The 18,641-nt window shown below is 39.1% G+C and overlaps 1 protein-coding gene across 3 annotated transcripts in view; it reads left to right on the forward strand.

Moving 5' to 3' along the window:
• Positions 1-11,814: 11,814 nt before the first annotated feature.
• Positions 11,815-18,641, forward strand: part of LOC117234975 (sushi, von Willebrand factor type A, EGF and pentraxin domain-containing protein 1) — a 51,588-nt gene continuing 44,761 nt past the window's right edge. For 2 of the 3 annotated variants that reach the window (XM_033496574.1, XM_033496576.1), the window contains exon 1: positions 13,081-13,448. The gene's annotated coding sequence lies outside the window, so the exon portion shown is untranslated. Of the gene's footprint in view, positions 12,073-13,080; positions 13,449-18,641 lie in introns of those variants that run through there. The other variant, XM_033496575.1, reaches the window with a different exon arrangement.

The following is an 18,641-nucleotide window of genomic DNA, read 5'->3' on the forward strand; positions in this document are numbered from 1 at the left end:
AACTCGGACGTTAGTTGCTGGATCGTTGCTCGTTTACGAAGATTGGAAAAGCGATCTTCCAGTCTGTGATCTTTACGAATCAAAGACGGAGTAGAAGTTAAGAAGATTCTAGAATAGACGTAAATTAGACTCGAGATGAATCTAGATCGCGCAAGTGATTTGCAAATTTGTTGAACTAATCTTAGTCGCATAATTGTGAATAGATTAATTTAGACTTTATGAATATTCTGATATTTGGCTTCGTTTTTCGTAAGAAATTGGCTTGAGCTTTTATTTGAAGTATAGGTGAAAAATAATAATTCGAAACGATGGATTATTTATTTCGACTACGTTGTTACTTTTATTTTAGAAATAATATAGAGAAGCTAACTTTATTGGCTTTATCACAGTATATATTAAAACTGAGAAGAATCGAGAATCGAATAAAACGGAATGTCGATTCTACGTCGTTACAGGATTGCAAATAATTTACAAATTTCCATAAATTTGTCCAAAGACACCTACAAGCTATAAATTATGCTTCGAGTAGGCTTCCTCGGATAAAGACGTTCGCATAATTCGGTATGTTTGCATTCGGCGAAGGTGATCAGCGTTACAAGATGCAACAACATCCACGGATGATTAATCGTACCCTACACGCGCATTTTTTATCAACAGGTACCTGCTTTCGCTTGGAATCCACGATTAAGCTTGCGTGTCTTTCGTTGTAATGGAAAACTGAAGAACGTACCGATGACTCTTGCAATTCACAGAGATCGATTTCTAAGTTGGGAAGTATGTAATGGCAAAGTAATTTCTTTGCCTTTTTATTCCTCTACTGTTACTTTCATAATGAGAAACTGAGAGACATGCCGATGGCTTTTGCAATCTTCAGGGATTCTTATGAAAACAGCAATAAGAATGAAGCGTAGATACCGTGAATATGGCGAAATAATTTCTCTGTGTCATAAGCTTCCCTAATGTCTCGGCGAAAATTGGATTCGTACGCCCAAATTATATGTATGTAAAATATCCAAAGTATGCTGCTACTTGCGACATTTAGCGGGTGAAATATAGATCTCTGCTTAATATTCTTCGATTCTGTTCGTAAAGATATTTTGCATAAAAGTTCTTACACGATATACGGAAGCTTTCGTGAACGAAGGTGGACAAAATTGGGAAAATCATTCTGGACTTTAGCCGATGATATACAGCGATTACAAAAAGTACTTGCATTTTCGTATTAATGAAACGTATTAATTAAATTTCGTATAAATTATTAATAAAAACCTTATGAAAAGTTGCCTCGCTAGAAAATAACGCGTATGAATAATTTCTGCGATCAAATTTCAAATATATATTTATTTGTTTCGATTTGATACGTGCGCATAAACCGGATGGATAATCTTGCGACGGCGAAGCGATGGAAAACGGTGTCTGCGATCGATGAAAAATGCCGTCCACGTGAAAAGCTGGCTTACCTATATTCATCGAGCACGTGAAATCGTTGAAGACGCGTGAAGGCAGCGATGCTCGGCTGCGAGCAGTCAGGCACCGATACCGTTACACTTGGCAGCTTCCTGCCGCTCGGAATACGGCCTCCATCGGCCCTGTTTGTCTCTCTTCTGCATACTTATGCTCTACCTTTTTGGTATCGTCATTGTCACCTACTATCGGTGCGCACGCGCGCCTTCGATCTTATACCGTAATACAAATGATCGCGAACCGACGCGACCACACGATCTCGAACCTGCAATTCTTCACTTTCGTATGCATATAAATACATAACCTAGATACTTTTGAATTCTTCTTTTTCGCGGTGTTCTTTAAAAGCAACGTCGGTTCTCCTCTGTTTCGGATTTCAATCGAATGAAATTCAATTTTTGTATTGGCTTGGCATTGCGTACGAATCCAGATATTTCTCACTTCTTTCTCTTTTCCATGACATTTTTCCGAGTAATATCGGTCGCACAAGGTAATTAAATTTTTTTATGCCAATGAAACAAATGGATGGTTACTATCATATTAACGTTACGAACGTTACAAGGAAATCTAAAAGCTATTAACATAACACGTTAGTATCAGTTTGCGGATTTCGTTGAGTTTGACGATGTCTGGCGGAGTTTAAAGAACTGTTATGTGGTTTATCTGTCGATAAAATTATAATTGATGTTTTCTTCTTAATAATTATAGCAATTAAGCGATACGTTCGTTGCACGTAGGTTTTACGATTCGAAGGAACTTTGATAAAGCAACTTTGATAATTGATAGTTTTATGAACTTTTAGCTTGAACGGCTTTTGTCTGCTATACTGTTATAATGATCTCTTAGATTTAGATAGATAAGCAAGCGAAGGTGCAATTAGTACTCGCAGAAATTATATTTTTCAATGATCACGGAACGATTTGTTAACGAAGTCTACATAATTATATCTTAATTAATTATGTGACTGTGTAGGTTTTATCGCGAAAGTTTCTTGAACTTTGATAAATGAATTCTCCCGTTAATAAGGCAGGCAAATCATACAACTATGATGATATATGTATAAAACAGTAACGAATCTAACGGGTGTTGGGAAAGTAATAGTCGTAGTTGTTGTCATAGTACAACGGTTTAAACGAATATAATCATACACTATAGTCTGTAACAGCGCATATCGAGGAAAATTTCACGCGTTAAAAATAGCATTGTGGCTTTTGAAAAATTAAAGATGAGCTTCGTTCCTCGAAAGATATTCCAACGGAAAAAATTACCTTGATCGTTCAGTATAGTAAAACGTCTGCATGTTTCATTAGACTGATAATGAAAAACATATTCCACACATTGTTACGTTGGTATCGTAAATCCAAGAATCGCAGCAAAGTACATTTTATTAAACAATTACCCTTCTAAATTTATAAATCCATCCTTGAAACGTTATCTATGCGTATAATACTTCTTCGTATACAGACGACGTTTTAAAAAAACAAGGTCAGCGTGTAAAGAAGACTTCAGTCCCATTAGAAACAACAAAGGCGGCTCTCCAGTCGAATTAGGAGAAAATATGATAATCGTCTAGTAATTTGCACAAAGCAAATTCTAGAAATCCGATAATTTTACACGCAATGCATGACCGCTTACCATGCACTGTTATTAAAAGCTGAAACTTCATTACGTACGCACGGCGGCTCACGCTGCACGCCTAAATCGGAATTTCCCTCCCTCCATAAGGTTACCACCATTCCGTTCCAATTGCGATCGATTCGTAACCGATCGAAGGCACACTTTTCGCGAAAAGTAAAAACCACGCATTCCAAGCTGGTCTACGCGAGTTAGCTTTCAAATTACAACGATTATCCGCGTCTTTTGAAAGCGGTCAACAGGCTGACGTCATTCTGTATGCTTCCTTCGTTCCTGCGTGGCGGATATGTGATTCGTTGATCGTTGGTTTTCTTCGTTTGCTAAGTCTGGTCTTAGTCCTGTGTCAGCGATTAATAGAAATTGCAAGGAAGCAAAAAATCCATCCAATACGATGCTAATAGAACGCTAATTCTCTAATAAAATTTCGATCGTTCTCAAACCCACCACAACCATCCTTCCACCAGACAACGTTCTCAGCCTTCCGAAAATTCTACTCGCACCCGACTTAGCTCGACTCGATCCCATTTTTCTAACGGAACTTCGGTCGAAGGAAACATTTTCAAACGTACCCGTTTATCCCTTTTACCGATCCAAATCTTTCGTCTGCCCAAAAAATTGTACCCAAATTCGACCTAATCCAATCTAATCCCTCGATGATCTATGAAACCTGCAAAAAACCCGGACAACCCGAAGCACGAAGCTATCCTGTTCTCTCGATAGAGTCAGTCACGAATTCGTGGCGACACGTCACCTCGTGGTCAAGCGGCACGATTAGGCAGTTTTGGCAGGACGTCGACCCGGTGCGAGAAACCGTTCGAAACGCGTTGTCCGGCTGGCGTGTACAGGTGTATTGCACGTATACGTGTCGCAGTGTAACGCGCGTTGGCTGATCGCATGCCACGAACTCGTATGAGAGAGCGAGGCCTCAACAGCTGTCTCTTCCCTCGTCTCGCCTTCAGTCCGTGTCCTACAAAACTCCTGGCAAATTAACGTCAGGGCATTTACGACGACCTCTTTATTCTCTCATACATGCTGGCGCATGTGCGCCTCGTTCCACCATGGAATGCCGAACTATAACAGAAATCAGCCGCGGAAGACTTCCTCTATTTCAGCGAAACTATGGAAATTAGTCAGCGAGATTCTTTTTAATCTCTGTTTGATCTGGTTTGAGCGAGTTTGATGGCGTTGACAGACGTTTGAGACGTTAAACTCTTGCGGAATTTGTTCGCCGATAGAGTCAGAAGCTACGTTATTCGTATTTTATTTGTTAATTAGGTGGTCCCTCCAACTTCTATAATTACGAAAGACAAATATCCGAAAGTAGCACGAATTTTCATTTCATTATCGCAATATCCATATAGCGGAGAATTTTAGAAACTCCGGTAGAGGATCCTTAAGTAAACAAGTAGAACCCAGGAGATAGAGTAACTTTAATAATCGACGCTTTTCAGTTTCTTTTTTTAATTTTAAGCGTACATACATTTTTGTAATTAGACCGCGAATCTTCGTGTATCCATGGAAAGTTTAAATATATAAAAAGTATACATATTACGTATAGAATGCATGTGAAAGTATTTAAAATATTCAAAGTAAATGACTCGTTACGATATTTATAAGAGACGAAACAAATCTCTATCCTGAGTACCATTCTCTAATTACGTTCGTCGTAATCACCCGAATTTGCATAAACACCCATAATCTAATTATAATGATATCTTGGACATATAGTTAGCTGGATAACCAGGCAAAGTTGCAATTAACATATATACAGAAGACGCATGTTCTAGCGTTCGCGGAACAATTTATTAAGGAAGGATAATTATTAGTAGCTTGATAAATTAAACATTTACCTTCATAAGTAATTTTCTTTATAAAAATCTCTCAAACCCTGATAAATTCTGATAAACGATCGTGCAGATTCTACTAATATGAGTTAATCGAGAGAGAATTTATTAAAGGAATGCATATGGGGATAAATTTCTTCTGCACTCGTTAATCTATACCATGAATTCGCTGATGTCTACTCTCGAAAGTCGTTTTTACTATAATTTTCCAGAGTTAGGTAGATTCGCGATTATTATGCGTAGAAAGAGTCGCGTTCTCCGGAGATTAGAAGAAGGCTCATCGGCGGAATTCTTTCAGCTAACGTTCTCCGCTGCTTCAGATCGTTTGCTGTGCGAGATCGCCGATGATTATACTTAAATGATTTCTTTTTGGGTACGATCTCTCTAATTTTGATCGATTAACCAGTTTTGCTGTACCGAACAGATGGAAAAGGTGCTAATTCCCGGTCATTAGGAGAAATTCCGACGAGATCCACAATGGGCTCGTTGATTCGCTCGAGTTCATTGATAATTACACTTTGGCGAGACTTATATTGTAGAAAAAAAATTAGTGAGGAGGGATGCGAGAAAATCTTACGCGGAATTAATAAACCGTTCGAAGGAAACTCGGAAAAGATTACAAATACATTTTTGATATTTCTCATTCTATTTCCTATCGCTTATTTCTATTCTCGATGTTCCTTGCTTCGTGTTCTTAATACTTTTCGTCTTAAACTTGCAAGTTGCTATTTCTATATTAAACGTTTCCGCGTATAATATTTCCCTCCATAAGCAATATTTAATTACGCGGACGATTAATTTTCGCTCACACCCAGCCTAGCCACGCATTTACGTGTCAGTGACTCGGCACGATTTTCTATTTAAATTTAAAGAAGCCATCAAAAGGCAATTTCAAGGCGATTTCGTTGCTCGCAGATGGCACGCGGTCGTTCCGAAAAGTCAGAAGCCAGTCTAAGGAATTTAATAACGGTGGTGAACCCGGACAAATCGGTAAATGGAATCTCGTCTCGAGATCATCTCGATCGCGACTCAGCAACACGGAGCAAGTGGACCAAACAGACGTCATCGTGGCCACGAGGGCCGTCGTGGCATTTCCGCAAAACGGTGTTTTCTACGAACTACATACTCGCGATATTTAAACAGAAACTTTAATATCGTCTGTATCGCGAGCTTTCGTAAGTCACGATATTTCCAACGTAATCTCAAGAACGTATCGGTCTCTCGACATCGCTACGCCAATGATTAATACGAACAATCTCCTCGAAAGATAATTTGTCGTAAAAAGAAATCGGAATTTTAAAGCAGGCGATTTAAATGCTAATTTGAAAACGAGTCTAAACATAATCGGCATTCTATGAAAAGGAAAATCGTGATATTCCTCCTGATTTATCAAGCGAAATATCTTAAGAACTTCTAAAATATTAAATCAGCGAATAAATCAGCGACTATAATATTCGTTTCGCTGACGGCTTTACCGGGAATATCTTAATTTTCTGGCGTATTGGCAATTTTCTATGTAACGTTTTTCTATCAATTTACATTATCCAATTCTTGTTTCTTAACTTTCACTTAGATTCTATATTTTCGTGAGCTATATGATATTAATTCGAACAAAATGTGACCGAATCGTTATCGCATAAATATAATTTCTCGTTTGAATTTCGTTCGAACACGTTTTTAAAAATATTTGAAATCTTTTTCGCGTACTGACTCGCGAGAGCAAAGTGCAGGCCCGATTTCAATATTCTACGAAAGCGGAGCATCAACCAGAGTTCGATTTAGCCGCGTATAACGATCGAAGAAGCGCCTTGGACAGGTCAATGTCCCGAAAAATTACCGATTGCGACTAGTTAAGACTTCTGGCCGCGCCTAATACGTACATATATCGCCAGGCGCGGCGATGAATTATTAATGCTTCGTAATGAAAGACAATTACCAAGAAGAAAAGCTCGCGCTGCGAATAGACGAGACAGACGATGTTCGTCAAGGAGACGTAAAAACTTTTTCCTCGCCTGAAGGCGCGTTAAGTGATCTTACCACGCAGTCGTCTTTTGATCGACCATCCAGGCTAAAAAGGCTAGTCTTCGATCGTTGTCGGACACCGACCAAAGAAACGAACTATTATGACGTTTTTCTGCACTCGAGACGATTACGGACAGACTCGATATATTTCTACTACGAAACTACGACGTACGTCGAAATTGAAATTTTATAAGTGCGCAGCCTCTATCGATTTTCTTTTCCATAATTTTCTACCGTTTGTGTTTTAGCGAATAGAACGATGCCAAAATTCGAGTATAAATAAAACTTGAGATATTTTCAATCTCTGAATTATTATCCGTTGATTTTAATTATTTCATTTTATCTAAATCCATTTTCTAGCGGCTTTCCACTCTGTGGACGGAAAATCGAATTAGCGACGTTTATTCACACGAAATCGATTGAGAACGATAAACGGCGGGTAACGCTTTCGAAGAAGCGAATTATTGGATAATGTCTGTCGAAATTCGTAATTCATTGGAATTGCTTCGTGTCTCGTGGCGAAACAAGGCTCGATGATTTAGAAAGTGTAACGAGATTCGTCTGGACAGAAATCGCCGAGAAGGTAAACAGCTTTTTCCAATTACCATAAGCATTCTGCAGCTGCAATTTCTCGGGCAGGTTTTACTTTGAAAAATTCTATTCTGTTGGCTATCGAGCATTCTAATCGCGTTGAATGCCTATTTCGCGTTGTCATAAATAGAATCTCGAACAGTATGACAGGGAAATTTGTTATTTTTTATATGTACCTGGTCGATACGATCTTTAGCGTTTAAGTTCTATTTTTCTAATGCGAAATTTGCATTTTTTCTTTCGCTTTTCAAAGCTGCTTCTGTACAGGATACGCAAATTCCACTTTCCACGTCTTCTATGGCTATTGAAAATATAATTGGGGAAAGTCAATGAATCAATAGAAAACGTAGCGCGAAGAAGAGAAGAATGCAATGCAATTAGACAATCAACTACTTATTACGATAATCCTGTAAAAAAAAAGACGATTGGAAAATATAAATAACAAGTGGGAATAAAAATAAATCGAGGATGAATTCAAACAAAAACGAGCAAATCATCGGAATAAATAGAAAAGTAGATAAAATACATGGAACAATTTTTCCACCATATCGTTTTTATCTCTTTTATCGTACCACGTTAAAACGCGATAAGGAAAATGCAAAGAAATATAAAAAATATTTTTTCATCAAAAATCTGGCAAACTTTCAAGGAAAAAAAGAAAAGAAAAGAACAGGAAACGATCTTTCATCGAAGCGACTGAAACCGATCTAAACTTTGGATGAAAAAGAATTAAGTAAGCGAGTAAATAGAAGATATTCTTCGGTCAAAGCTACTGGCTTTGATCCAACTAATTTAAGCTCGAGGAAAAGAGATAAAAGAAACCACGAGTAAACAGAAAATATTTTTCCGTCAAAATAGATAAACTAACGCGATTAAACTGTTTCGCGTAGAATCACCTCATTGCCGATTATACCGCGACACTCGGTGCTTCGATAATCTCGAGGAACTGCCTATCTCCTCGTCCACTTGGTGCCGGATGTCTTCGAGATGACGCCCGAGTCTCGAAGAATGGCAGAACACATGAGTCACGGGTTTTTATTTAAATCTACCGCGAGATGACGCGATGAACATTCGACTGGACGTTCTAGCCGACGATCAAGGTTCCGTTCACGAATCGTTACGATGAATTCTCCTTGAATATACGTAATCCTAGGTCGTGAATAGCCAGGAAATCGTTTAGAGTCGCTGTTCGAATAATTCGTAGCGAGTATATCGGAATGCGTCGGTTAGAGAAGAAAAGAACGATTTACAAGGCTCCTTATGTTTCTTTTGCTCGTTGACCAGTTCGGATTCGCAGCTGCGCTGTTCGTGTCGTTCGAAGAAAGTTGGGAAAGTGCGTAATCGACGCACGTTCGAGAGCCTTTGGTGGTCGAACGAGAGCATCGGTGCGAGACGTGCCAGGTTTTTAGCGTACACAGCGAGCACAGGCTTCTGGGGAAATGAAAATCTTGCCGTACTACCGTCGTGTCTGTGTGTCTTTTCTCGACTGCTATCGATCGTATCGTTAGCTTCTTGACGAAGTTTTTATCAACAAATTTTTAGTCCTCTTTTACTACGAACCTTGGAACAGTTCGTACTAGTTACATCTAAACTTTCGTTGATCCATGGTTGTGAAAAATCATGGATAAATCTATCTAGGAACTTGGATTTGAAGATCAGAGTCAAAGTACCTACACGCGTAACGTGGTACCTCTAATTACCCATACAAAGTTGTCACATTTTCTCTTTAAAATATACGAAATATTCGAATACTCGTGTATAAAGCATCTTAGAATTTTGTCCCATATCATCCCATATTATGGCTTAATCCCCATAACGTTCCTCCGTTTTCCAATAATCTCGCGATCCCAGATGAAAACCGGAATCCGCGAAAGGCGAAGAACCGTGACATCGGTCGGCCAATTTGCTTCGCCGGATTTTTCTGGCTTGCTAGGCAGCCTAAGAACGATGGTTCCGTTTTATTTATAAACGGCAGGACACGGTGATTCGCGTGCGTGCAACGAGCTGCCGGGTTGAACGCCTCCGGAGTGCAACAGACCCGATAAAACAGTAACGGAGCTTCTCTATCGCGTTCGCCGTTCTGTCGCGAAATTATCCGACATGTTCGACTTTCCGAACCCAGTATCCGCATCCAGTAATCGACTTGCACAGTCGAGTTAATTGAAACTTGAAAATGATCGCGCTCCGGTCGCGAACGACTGACCACGCGAGCGCGCCATAATACATTTCTCTTACGTAATACAATGCTTGGGAAAAAAGTGTTACACTCGTTGCAATTGGTTCACGTGGCTGTGAGAGATCGCTCGAGACGCGCAGAATGAAATCGGATCTTTTTGCATCGTTTATTTATAAAGATATCTGTATTTTTGTAATTAGTACAGGTTAAGAATGTAAAGTGTATTTTTCATATGGTTTCAACGCAGAATTTTTATTTAGTAGAGTTTGATAGAATAGACTGGTTTATTTAGAAAATTCTTTCATTAATTTCTTGTTTTTGCACAAGCTTTATGCAAAAGCGTTATTTTTCAAAAAATCATTCTTTTCTTATTGGCACAAATATTCGCGTTTCGCGACTTTTTACTTGTAAGAAAAAAAAACAAATTAATCGATTAATATGCGCTTTTTGCTACATGGAAAATTTAAATTGGAATTAATTCAATGTTCGACGATAATTTTATCGCAGATATCGCTTCGAGCTTAAAATAAACCTACGCCGAGTCATTTGACCATTATTATACAACAGAGTAGTAAACGATACTTCTCGAATACACTCGCGTTATATTTGCTAGACCAGTTCATCACGTTGTTCGATCGTTTCATCTTCTGAAATCGAATCAGTTAAATGTAAAAATCTTTGTGGAAATTGTATTTTTAATCTAATTTCGATATTTACTTTTCAGAATATTTTGTAAAAGAATCCGGATTAAGATATTTCTGCTTCCTCGATTTAGGAAGAAACCTCGATTACCAACTACTCCAAAAATAACGATCCAGTAACAATTCCGCAAATAACTCTCCTCATAACCAATCCCTTTTCCTGATTCAACCAGTTTACCTCGATCTCAATTAAGTCGGTCGATCCACGCCATAATCCTCCCATACCGTTTCGCACATTCGTCCGCCTAAAATACAACGGTAACGGCCTAACTGGGACAACGCGCGACCTTACCAGCGAAAGGGTTAAATACCTACGTTGAATTCTTAGTACAAATCACGTGTACAACCACGGTCAAATCGTTGGACGCTTAATGGATTTACCGGCGCGGAATAAAATCTCGCGCTATAGCCACAAAATCAATTCCGAAAATTAAGTTATTGCGATCTTAACGATGTTTCGCTAATCACTCGTGCAAATACGCTATTTTCTCTCATACCAGTAATATCGAGCGACGTACTTGCTACTTTATTCCATTCCACGGAGAGAATGATTTTTTTACGTGTAATATCGTAATGCAAATTAATTCGTAGAAGCCTGTACAGGTATTTTCTAATCTTTATACTTCTTGCTATATTTTCCTCCAAATTTGGCGTTACACGTCGCTCACTCAGCGGTCAATGGTCGTAAAGGAAACCTGCTAAAAATGGATCTGTCTCACTGGACAAAAAATCGGGAATTTGTTACTAAAACGAATAAGACAATTCGGTTTTCTCGAATATTTCAACTTCGGATATTTAAAAAATTATCCGAGTACAAGATACAGCGAAGACTTCCTTTTACAAAAATACCCTCTCTTTCTAAAGGAGTGATAAAACTTCTCGAAGACCACGAAACACGTAGCAATTTGTGCAGAGGAGTGTACTTACGTATTCCTATACATCGTTTATCGACCGCTAAAAAAATCGGCTGCCCGTTATGCAATTAGTCCTGGCGGATGCTACGTGTATATATCGCGATCTCGGTATTTCAAGTGACCGGCTAGGTATCCTGTTAGGCCAGAAATTAATCGGTCGGGTTAAAGTTGCACACGAGCCGCTCGCCTCCGGCTATTTATGACGTCGTTCGTGACTACGTGCAACGACGATCGCGATTCTACCACGAAACCGTATCACGGAAACGATGTGTCCGCAGTTTTCACTCTGTCACGATCGCCGACTGTATCGAATATCAGCGTGGTACGAGGGAAACGTAAACAGTGCAGCAAGTACAATGAAACTCCAAATTGGAGCACCAAGTAGCGACACAGTCGATTCGGTGATACGCAAGTTCGTGCGGTGATCGGTAACGTTGCATCGCTTTCTTAACAGAGACGGAATAAACGTTACAAATTACAAGATACGAATAGTTGACGTTGGGATGCGAATAGGAGACGCGAATTATAAAGTGGCTGCATATGTAGAAACGTGGACGGAGAATGTCAATAACGCGACCACGCGTCGGAGTCACCGAACCACGTTTCTTATGCGAGCGTCGATGTCTCCGACGAAGGAACCAAATGATTTTTCGACGCGATCGAATATAGAATAGGTCGTTGATCATCGATAGAGTTTGGAAGCTTGATGTCTGGTCGGCACCGTGGTAAGTCGTATTTTGTGAACGAGTCAGCTCGTGTATCTACTGAACAAGCGAATAGCGTTTTGTTAATGAGAGACGAAGTTTGTGTCTCGTCGGATGTCTCGTACCTGTGTCTTATTACGTTATATGGCAACTTTATGGATACGAGGAGAGGAAATATTACGAAGAAACCGCGTTAACGAACAAGATGCAACGCGAATAAGGAAATGCATCTGTGTGCAAGAGTAGAAATAATAAATATGGAAGACCAATGAAAAAACTATCGGGAAAACAATTTTTTACGATCTTCCATACTGGTCGCATCTACTAGCCGCTCGTTGAAACTTTTGCACGACTGTTTCCACAGATGTAGTTGCTGTGGTTTGCGAGGTGCATCTTCTTTGATCTCTTTTCTAATTGGTACGATAGAACTTCTTGTTGCGCAAACTGATTCCTCGTACGCTCGAAACTCGAAACGCACGGGAACCGATCGGATAGTAACCTCGTTGGCAAATCCAAACTATCATCCACTCAAATTATTATTCCTAGATCGTTTTTCTTCGACCAAAAGATCCACCATACAGGCTGCTTCTAGCTTCTAACTGGTGTTATAATTCTGTTGCCAGCAAAGTTAGAAAAAAATGATAGAAGAAAATGTTGCACCGCCTAACACGCTCTATCGTTATACCGTACAACTTTTTCATAGGTGCACCGGTGCAAAGTGCAGCCGCGCTGTGCAATCGTTTTTGCGTAAACCGATCGTTTCCCGTATACTCGAAACGCATGGAAACAGATCGGAGACTCAACCCTGTGCAATTCCATCGTCGATAAACAAACAAGGAGCTGAGTCTCGCTCGGCCTTCTCCGTTGACGCCACGAGTCAAGCCGAGTCCGCTTCTCCTCCGCCTTTCCAGCTCGCCTACGTTCACGTCTGCTTCCTTTTCTCTCTCTCCTTCGCCTCGTTCAACCTATCGGCGTGTCTTCCCGAGGAGAGAAGCCTCTTACTCAGGTGACTCGCGCCGTTCACCTGGAGAGAGAGAGAACCGGGTTCCTCAGTTTCGAACCGGTGGGCCGGAGGGAAAGAGCTCCGTGACCCTGAATCCAACTGCTCTTCGTCTTCCCTTTGTCATTTTTTTATCCGAGACTTTTTCACGAGGACCGATCGCAGATCGATTTTTCCATCGACGTTCTGCCATTCGCGTCGAAACTGTGGCCGTCGAGAATTTTAAAGAGGATTTTCCAACGGTTCAACTGTGTTTTCTGTTCGTTGCTTCAAGCGTGCACTCGAGGCTCGGTTTTGTGCAGTGAATTGTCGTCGACTCGCGCGGAGACCTTCTGTGCCGTGTACATGTACCCAGGACAGGGATCGCGGCGTGGAACGTAGGAGAGCAACAAACAAAGTAAGTTTACGAGGGAACTGCAGGAAATTCGAGGAAACCTTGAGACTCTCGCCCGAAGGATGCAACCTTCGTACTTTCGTCGCCAGACTTTGCATCGAGTTCGTCTCTCGGTGCGTGGGTTTCAAAGCTGTTGACGCTTTTGGCGAATTTTTGAAATATTTTCGGTAAATTTCACGGGAAATTTAAGAATGTTTCAAGACTGTGATTGGAAGCATGGAATCTTGAAACTTTCGTCGCGAGACTTTGCTTCGGGTTTATCCTTTGACGCGCGAGTTTGAGAATCGTTGACACTTTTCACGAATTTTTGGAAAGTTTGTAGGAAGATTTTTGATAAATTTAAGAAACCTTAAGACTGCGATTCGGAGCGTGCGACTCTTTTCCCTCGAGTCTGCTTTCAACTTATTTTACAGATAACAGAGATAACGTTTGAAAATTACCGACAATTTGAAGCGAATTCAATAAAAAAATGGTTCTAATATCGGAAACTTAGAATCTTCTTCGTGCGACTTTTCTTTGAATTTGTTCTTTCGGAGTATGAGTTTCAGTTGTTGACACTTTCGATGAATTTTTGATTTCGAGGAAACCTTGAGACCGTAGCTCGAAGAATGAAACCTTGAGACTTTCATCCTGAGACATTCCTTTCAATTTATCCTTTTATACATAATGTTTGAGAGTTGTTGCCAATCTTGATGAATTTTTAGTAGAGTTAGGGTTACGGATATAACGATGTTGCTTAGGTTGCTGATGAGGATGTTGCGAGTAATACGGTTAGGCTTGGTCGAGTTAGAAAGACGCTAATTAGAAACAGTTTCTAACGAGCCTGAGCTCGATATACCGCAATATGGTTCGTTTTGATGGACGTTGGCAGAAGAACGCAGGAAGAAGGATGGTTCTAACGTTAGTTAAATCCGAAGATTAAGTGCACCGCTTTCTTTGATGTCTTCTTCGAAGTTCAATTTTGAAATGTTACATCGGTGTAGAAATTGTTATTATAAAAAACTACAGAATTTCACTGGGTAATCTGTTTGTTGCAACATTTAGAGACTGAAACGTATCTCTATTTACGTTTGATCTTTTCCATCGTGTCTATGAAAGTGAGTACGAATTCGCATAAACATTCATGAGCTATCGATAGACGATTCATCGAATCAATTACTTTCAAATATGCTCTCTGTCGATAAACTTGTTTCAGAGTTCTGTAAATAACATTCGATTAAATTTTGAGAAACGAATACGATAAACGTAACGCGATCGACGAGGACAATACACAACATTCCGTTACATTTCTTCTTAAATAAATAAACGATACGCAAAATACGCGACAACCCATTATTAAATTACTCCAAAGACTATGGCAATTTTTCCGCATCTGAAGTACGAATTTGCATAAACATCTGCAGTTCGGTTACAATGTATCGAGGAAGACAAAACGAGGATAATCGCTACTGCGAGTTGATAGAGGATGGAAAGAACGATAGGAAATGCAAGATACGCATTCTCTGACGTTTCATTTTGTTCTATTCCGAGCGTTCGAGCATTCGAAACGGCATGTTCCTTCTTATTTCTTCTCTTAGACTTCGTTTCAGCGGAGAACTCGCGCGATTTTCGTTCTGCTCAGTGAGCTGTCGCATACATCGACTCCGGCTATGTAAAATGTGGAAACGGAAGCCTCGGGCTCGTACATTAAATCTCCCGTAATGCTACGTTTTTCATTTTCGCCTCGGTTGCGCCGCAAGATCGAAAACTTCAGAAATTTTCATTTCAAACCATTGGAAAAATATTCGTAGCATAAAATGCTACGAATAAAATTTTACATTGCACTGCGATCCTTAAAGCTACGCCTGACGATAGCGTATCCTTGTACGTAAATATCGAGATAATTCGTGGCCTCGTACAGGACACGATAATCGATACAGATTATCAAGGAAACGATCGATCGGATTATCTTGTACGCGTGGAAAATAATCGAGCAAAACGTATCGAAAAAGCACGCGAGAGATATTTGCAAAAGTTGTTGCAAAATGATGCATAGACGATCGCGCGTCGATTTTATCAATTTTTTGATCTTGGCTGTAAAATTTTACGATGCAGAAAATTCGAGAAGCGTGAAATTCGGAATCTGATTGGTGGAACTTGTTTACAGCATCAAAGTGAATAAAACTAAGCGCTAGGGAAGACTTAAGGATACGAGTGCAAAAATTAGGACAGTGGTAGAAATACTTTGAATTAATTTTTCGATCTTTTGTTCACTGATTTTCAATTCCTACCAAAATCTTCGTTCCGTCTGTAATTAGTTCGTCGACGATCCATTAAAAAATATAATTCTGCATAAATAAGAAAAGAGTATTCGTAAAGTTACGTTATATTCTCAAACGAGCAAACTAAATCTTTCGCTTTGCTATCGGTCCAAGTTCCTATCGAGCCAGATGTTTAAATCTCTCCTAATTATAAAAAAAATAGCCTTCCTCGCGGATTTCTTCCTTATAAGAGAACAATGTAGCCACCATTTTCGTCCTGAACAGGAACTACCGGTTCGTCGCTAGAACATAAAACGCGTACCGTAAAATTCGCGAGCTAGAAGTCGCGCAAGAATGGCGGAGCTGAATTGATGGAAGAGAAAGCTCGTTCCTCGAACGACGAAATCCGAGAGTGCCCCGTAGCGTTCTACGTTCCTTGACCACGCGAATAGACTGTCTAATACCGCGACCGACCACGGGAATTAAGAAAATCGCCTACAATTTTGTTAATAAAAACGGAAAAAAATCTCTAGCTCCTCAAATGGAAAGCTTATTTGAATCAATACACCGTTTCCTTCTTCGTAATTTGCGCTCGTTTCTTTGCTCGTTGGTCTATTCGCGTGCACGATAGAAAGTTATAGCTGCGCTATTAGCCATTGTCGTTTAAATTATTTCAACTTAAGATATTACATTCGTTTTATCCGTTTTCGTATATTTATTTACATTTATTTAATTAGATTTAGTACCGCTGAATGTTGGCTGAATAATAATTTAAATAATAATTTAACAATTACTACGTGAAGACACGTAGATATCGTACCTAGTTATAATTAACGTCGACTTTTATTCAGATTAAAATATAATTACGTATATTCATTTTATTCTCGTATCATATAATTTTAACCATAACAGAGACTGGTTGTTCTAGTTTTAATTGTAAATTCATCTTAAATAACTCTAAAATATTCGTAGAACGATAACATGGGACATTTAATTTTTATAATAAGATCAGCAAAAAATGTAGAATCTTTGTTGTCAAATTATTATATTTTCTCATCGTCTAACTTCATCCGCGTATACGGGTCGTGTGCTTATATAAACACTAAAAGGATGAGGTAATGAAACAACAGCATGATCGAGTCGATAAAAATCAACGAATATGTTATAATAAAATATCGTGCAAAATTGTTAGCCTATTTATCTCATCGATTTTGCAATAACACAAATAAATCCCTAGATAGTTATGATTTCTTTCGGCAAATTATTTAAGAATGTTTCGATAAATACTACTACCTTGACCTAAATGTTGCACACCACGTACAGGATGTTTTATTTGCAACGATTCAACAGAGGAAAGGGGATATAAAGTATAGGAAACAGCTGCTTGAAATATTGGAAAGAAAATGACGAAGGATAAGAGACTATATTTATCGTAATTTCCACATACTGTATTTTATTTTATTTGTAAAAAAATCCATCATCGATCGTTTAATTATCTGGAACAATCTCAATATCGTCGTTCGTTCTTCTTTTTCCATCCGAAATCTAACTTAATAACGAACGAATTGAAAATACCTACGCAAAGGTAATTAAAAATGATAACAAAATTAAAATTAATTATATCTTTCTACTCGGCTTAAAAACTCCAAAATTCCCATTTGGTAAATATTCCAACTACCATATCCTTCGCACGGCATTGCATCCATACCAGCCTACGTGAAACATCCTGTACACCTTACACTACACATTTAACCTCGATATCGCTGTTCGTTCGTTTTTCCATCGGAGATATCTACCTAATAGCGGCGGACAAGTGAAAACGCCTATACACCAGCTATAGATTACTTTGGAATTCAGTGACCAGGTACAACTGGTTCTGCTTTCCTTAGATTAGTCCTGGCCACATGACCGGTCGCTATACGAACGTAGTAAGAAAAAACGTGGCTGGAATTATGTGGCTTTTGGGTTAGGCCAGGTAGGCGAGTTATGCTCGACGAATGCGTGGGTAGACGGTTAGAGGCGAGTCTTGGAACCTCTGCAACAGCCTATTTGTTACGGTTTCGTTCGACCGTTTGACATCGACCTGTTTCGCCCAACGAAATTTCCTTGAGACTTCCTCTTGGTTAGAAAACATGTAGACTGGAACTCGATAATTTTGCATTGAATCGCAAGCAACGAGAGAATCATCCACTCGATTGTTCTTTTAGCAAGTTCTTTCATCGGTTCGGCTAATCATGGCTGGAGTTTGCGTTTTCGTAATAACCGCACCAATAATGGCCAGGTTATTGAATCTTTCATTTTCATATTTATTTAGGTATTCGTTGCTTGAACGTGGAATTATTTATTAGTTTGAACGTCGAAGGAATCGGCCGCGGTAATTATAGATAATTGGGATTTGTTTTTCTTGTAATTAGGTACGGAACAACGCGGCTATTGAAGCGTTTGATTTTATTATCGAACGGAGGAAAAAAAATATAGAAGTAGGAGAATGAAACTGTTTGTTCGGAGATTAACGGGGATTAACGTTTAGATTTTTAGATCCGGAGGATTCATGTAGGAGAAATTAAGATCGGCAACCTTTACGCTGCGTAATTGACTCGACTATTCTTTAAATTATTCTTTAAATGCGTGAATTTTAAGAAAGATGTATAATAGAACAGAATTTCACGTTGACTTATAGATAAAGATGTTCTTTTCTATTAGCGATTTAGATCGAACACGTTAAATCCTTTTTTTGCGATATCGAGTTATATTTACGACATAGAATTCAAAAAAAGCGTGTCGTATTTATAAGAAAAATTAGCTTCGATCTACTACTAAGGTTTAATTTGATACTACAGGTATATAAATTATTTTGCGATCATCTTTGTGACGACATATGTAACAGGATTTTGATAATATAATGCTAATAAACCTACTTGGATTAAGTTCGAAATATACTGGAGATCTGAACCCC

The sequence above is a fragment of the Bombus vosnesenskii genome, unplaced genomic scaffold (assembly GCF_011952255.1).
Source record: "Bombus vosnesenskii isolate JDL3184/JDL3185 unplaced genomic scaffold, Bvos_JDL3184-5_v1.1 scf7180000013311, whole genome shotgun sequence".
NCBI lineage: Eukaryota > Metazoa > Arthropoda > Insecta > Hymenoptera > Apidae > Bombus > Bombus vosnesenskii.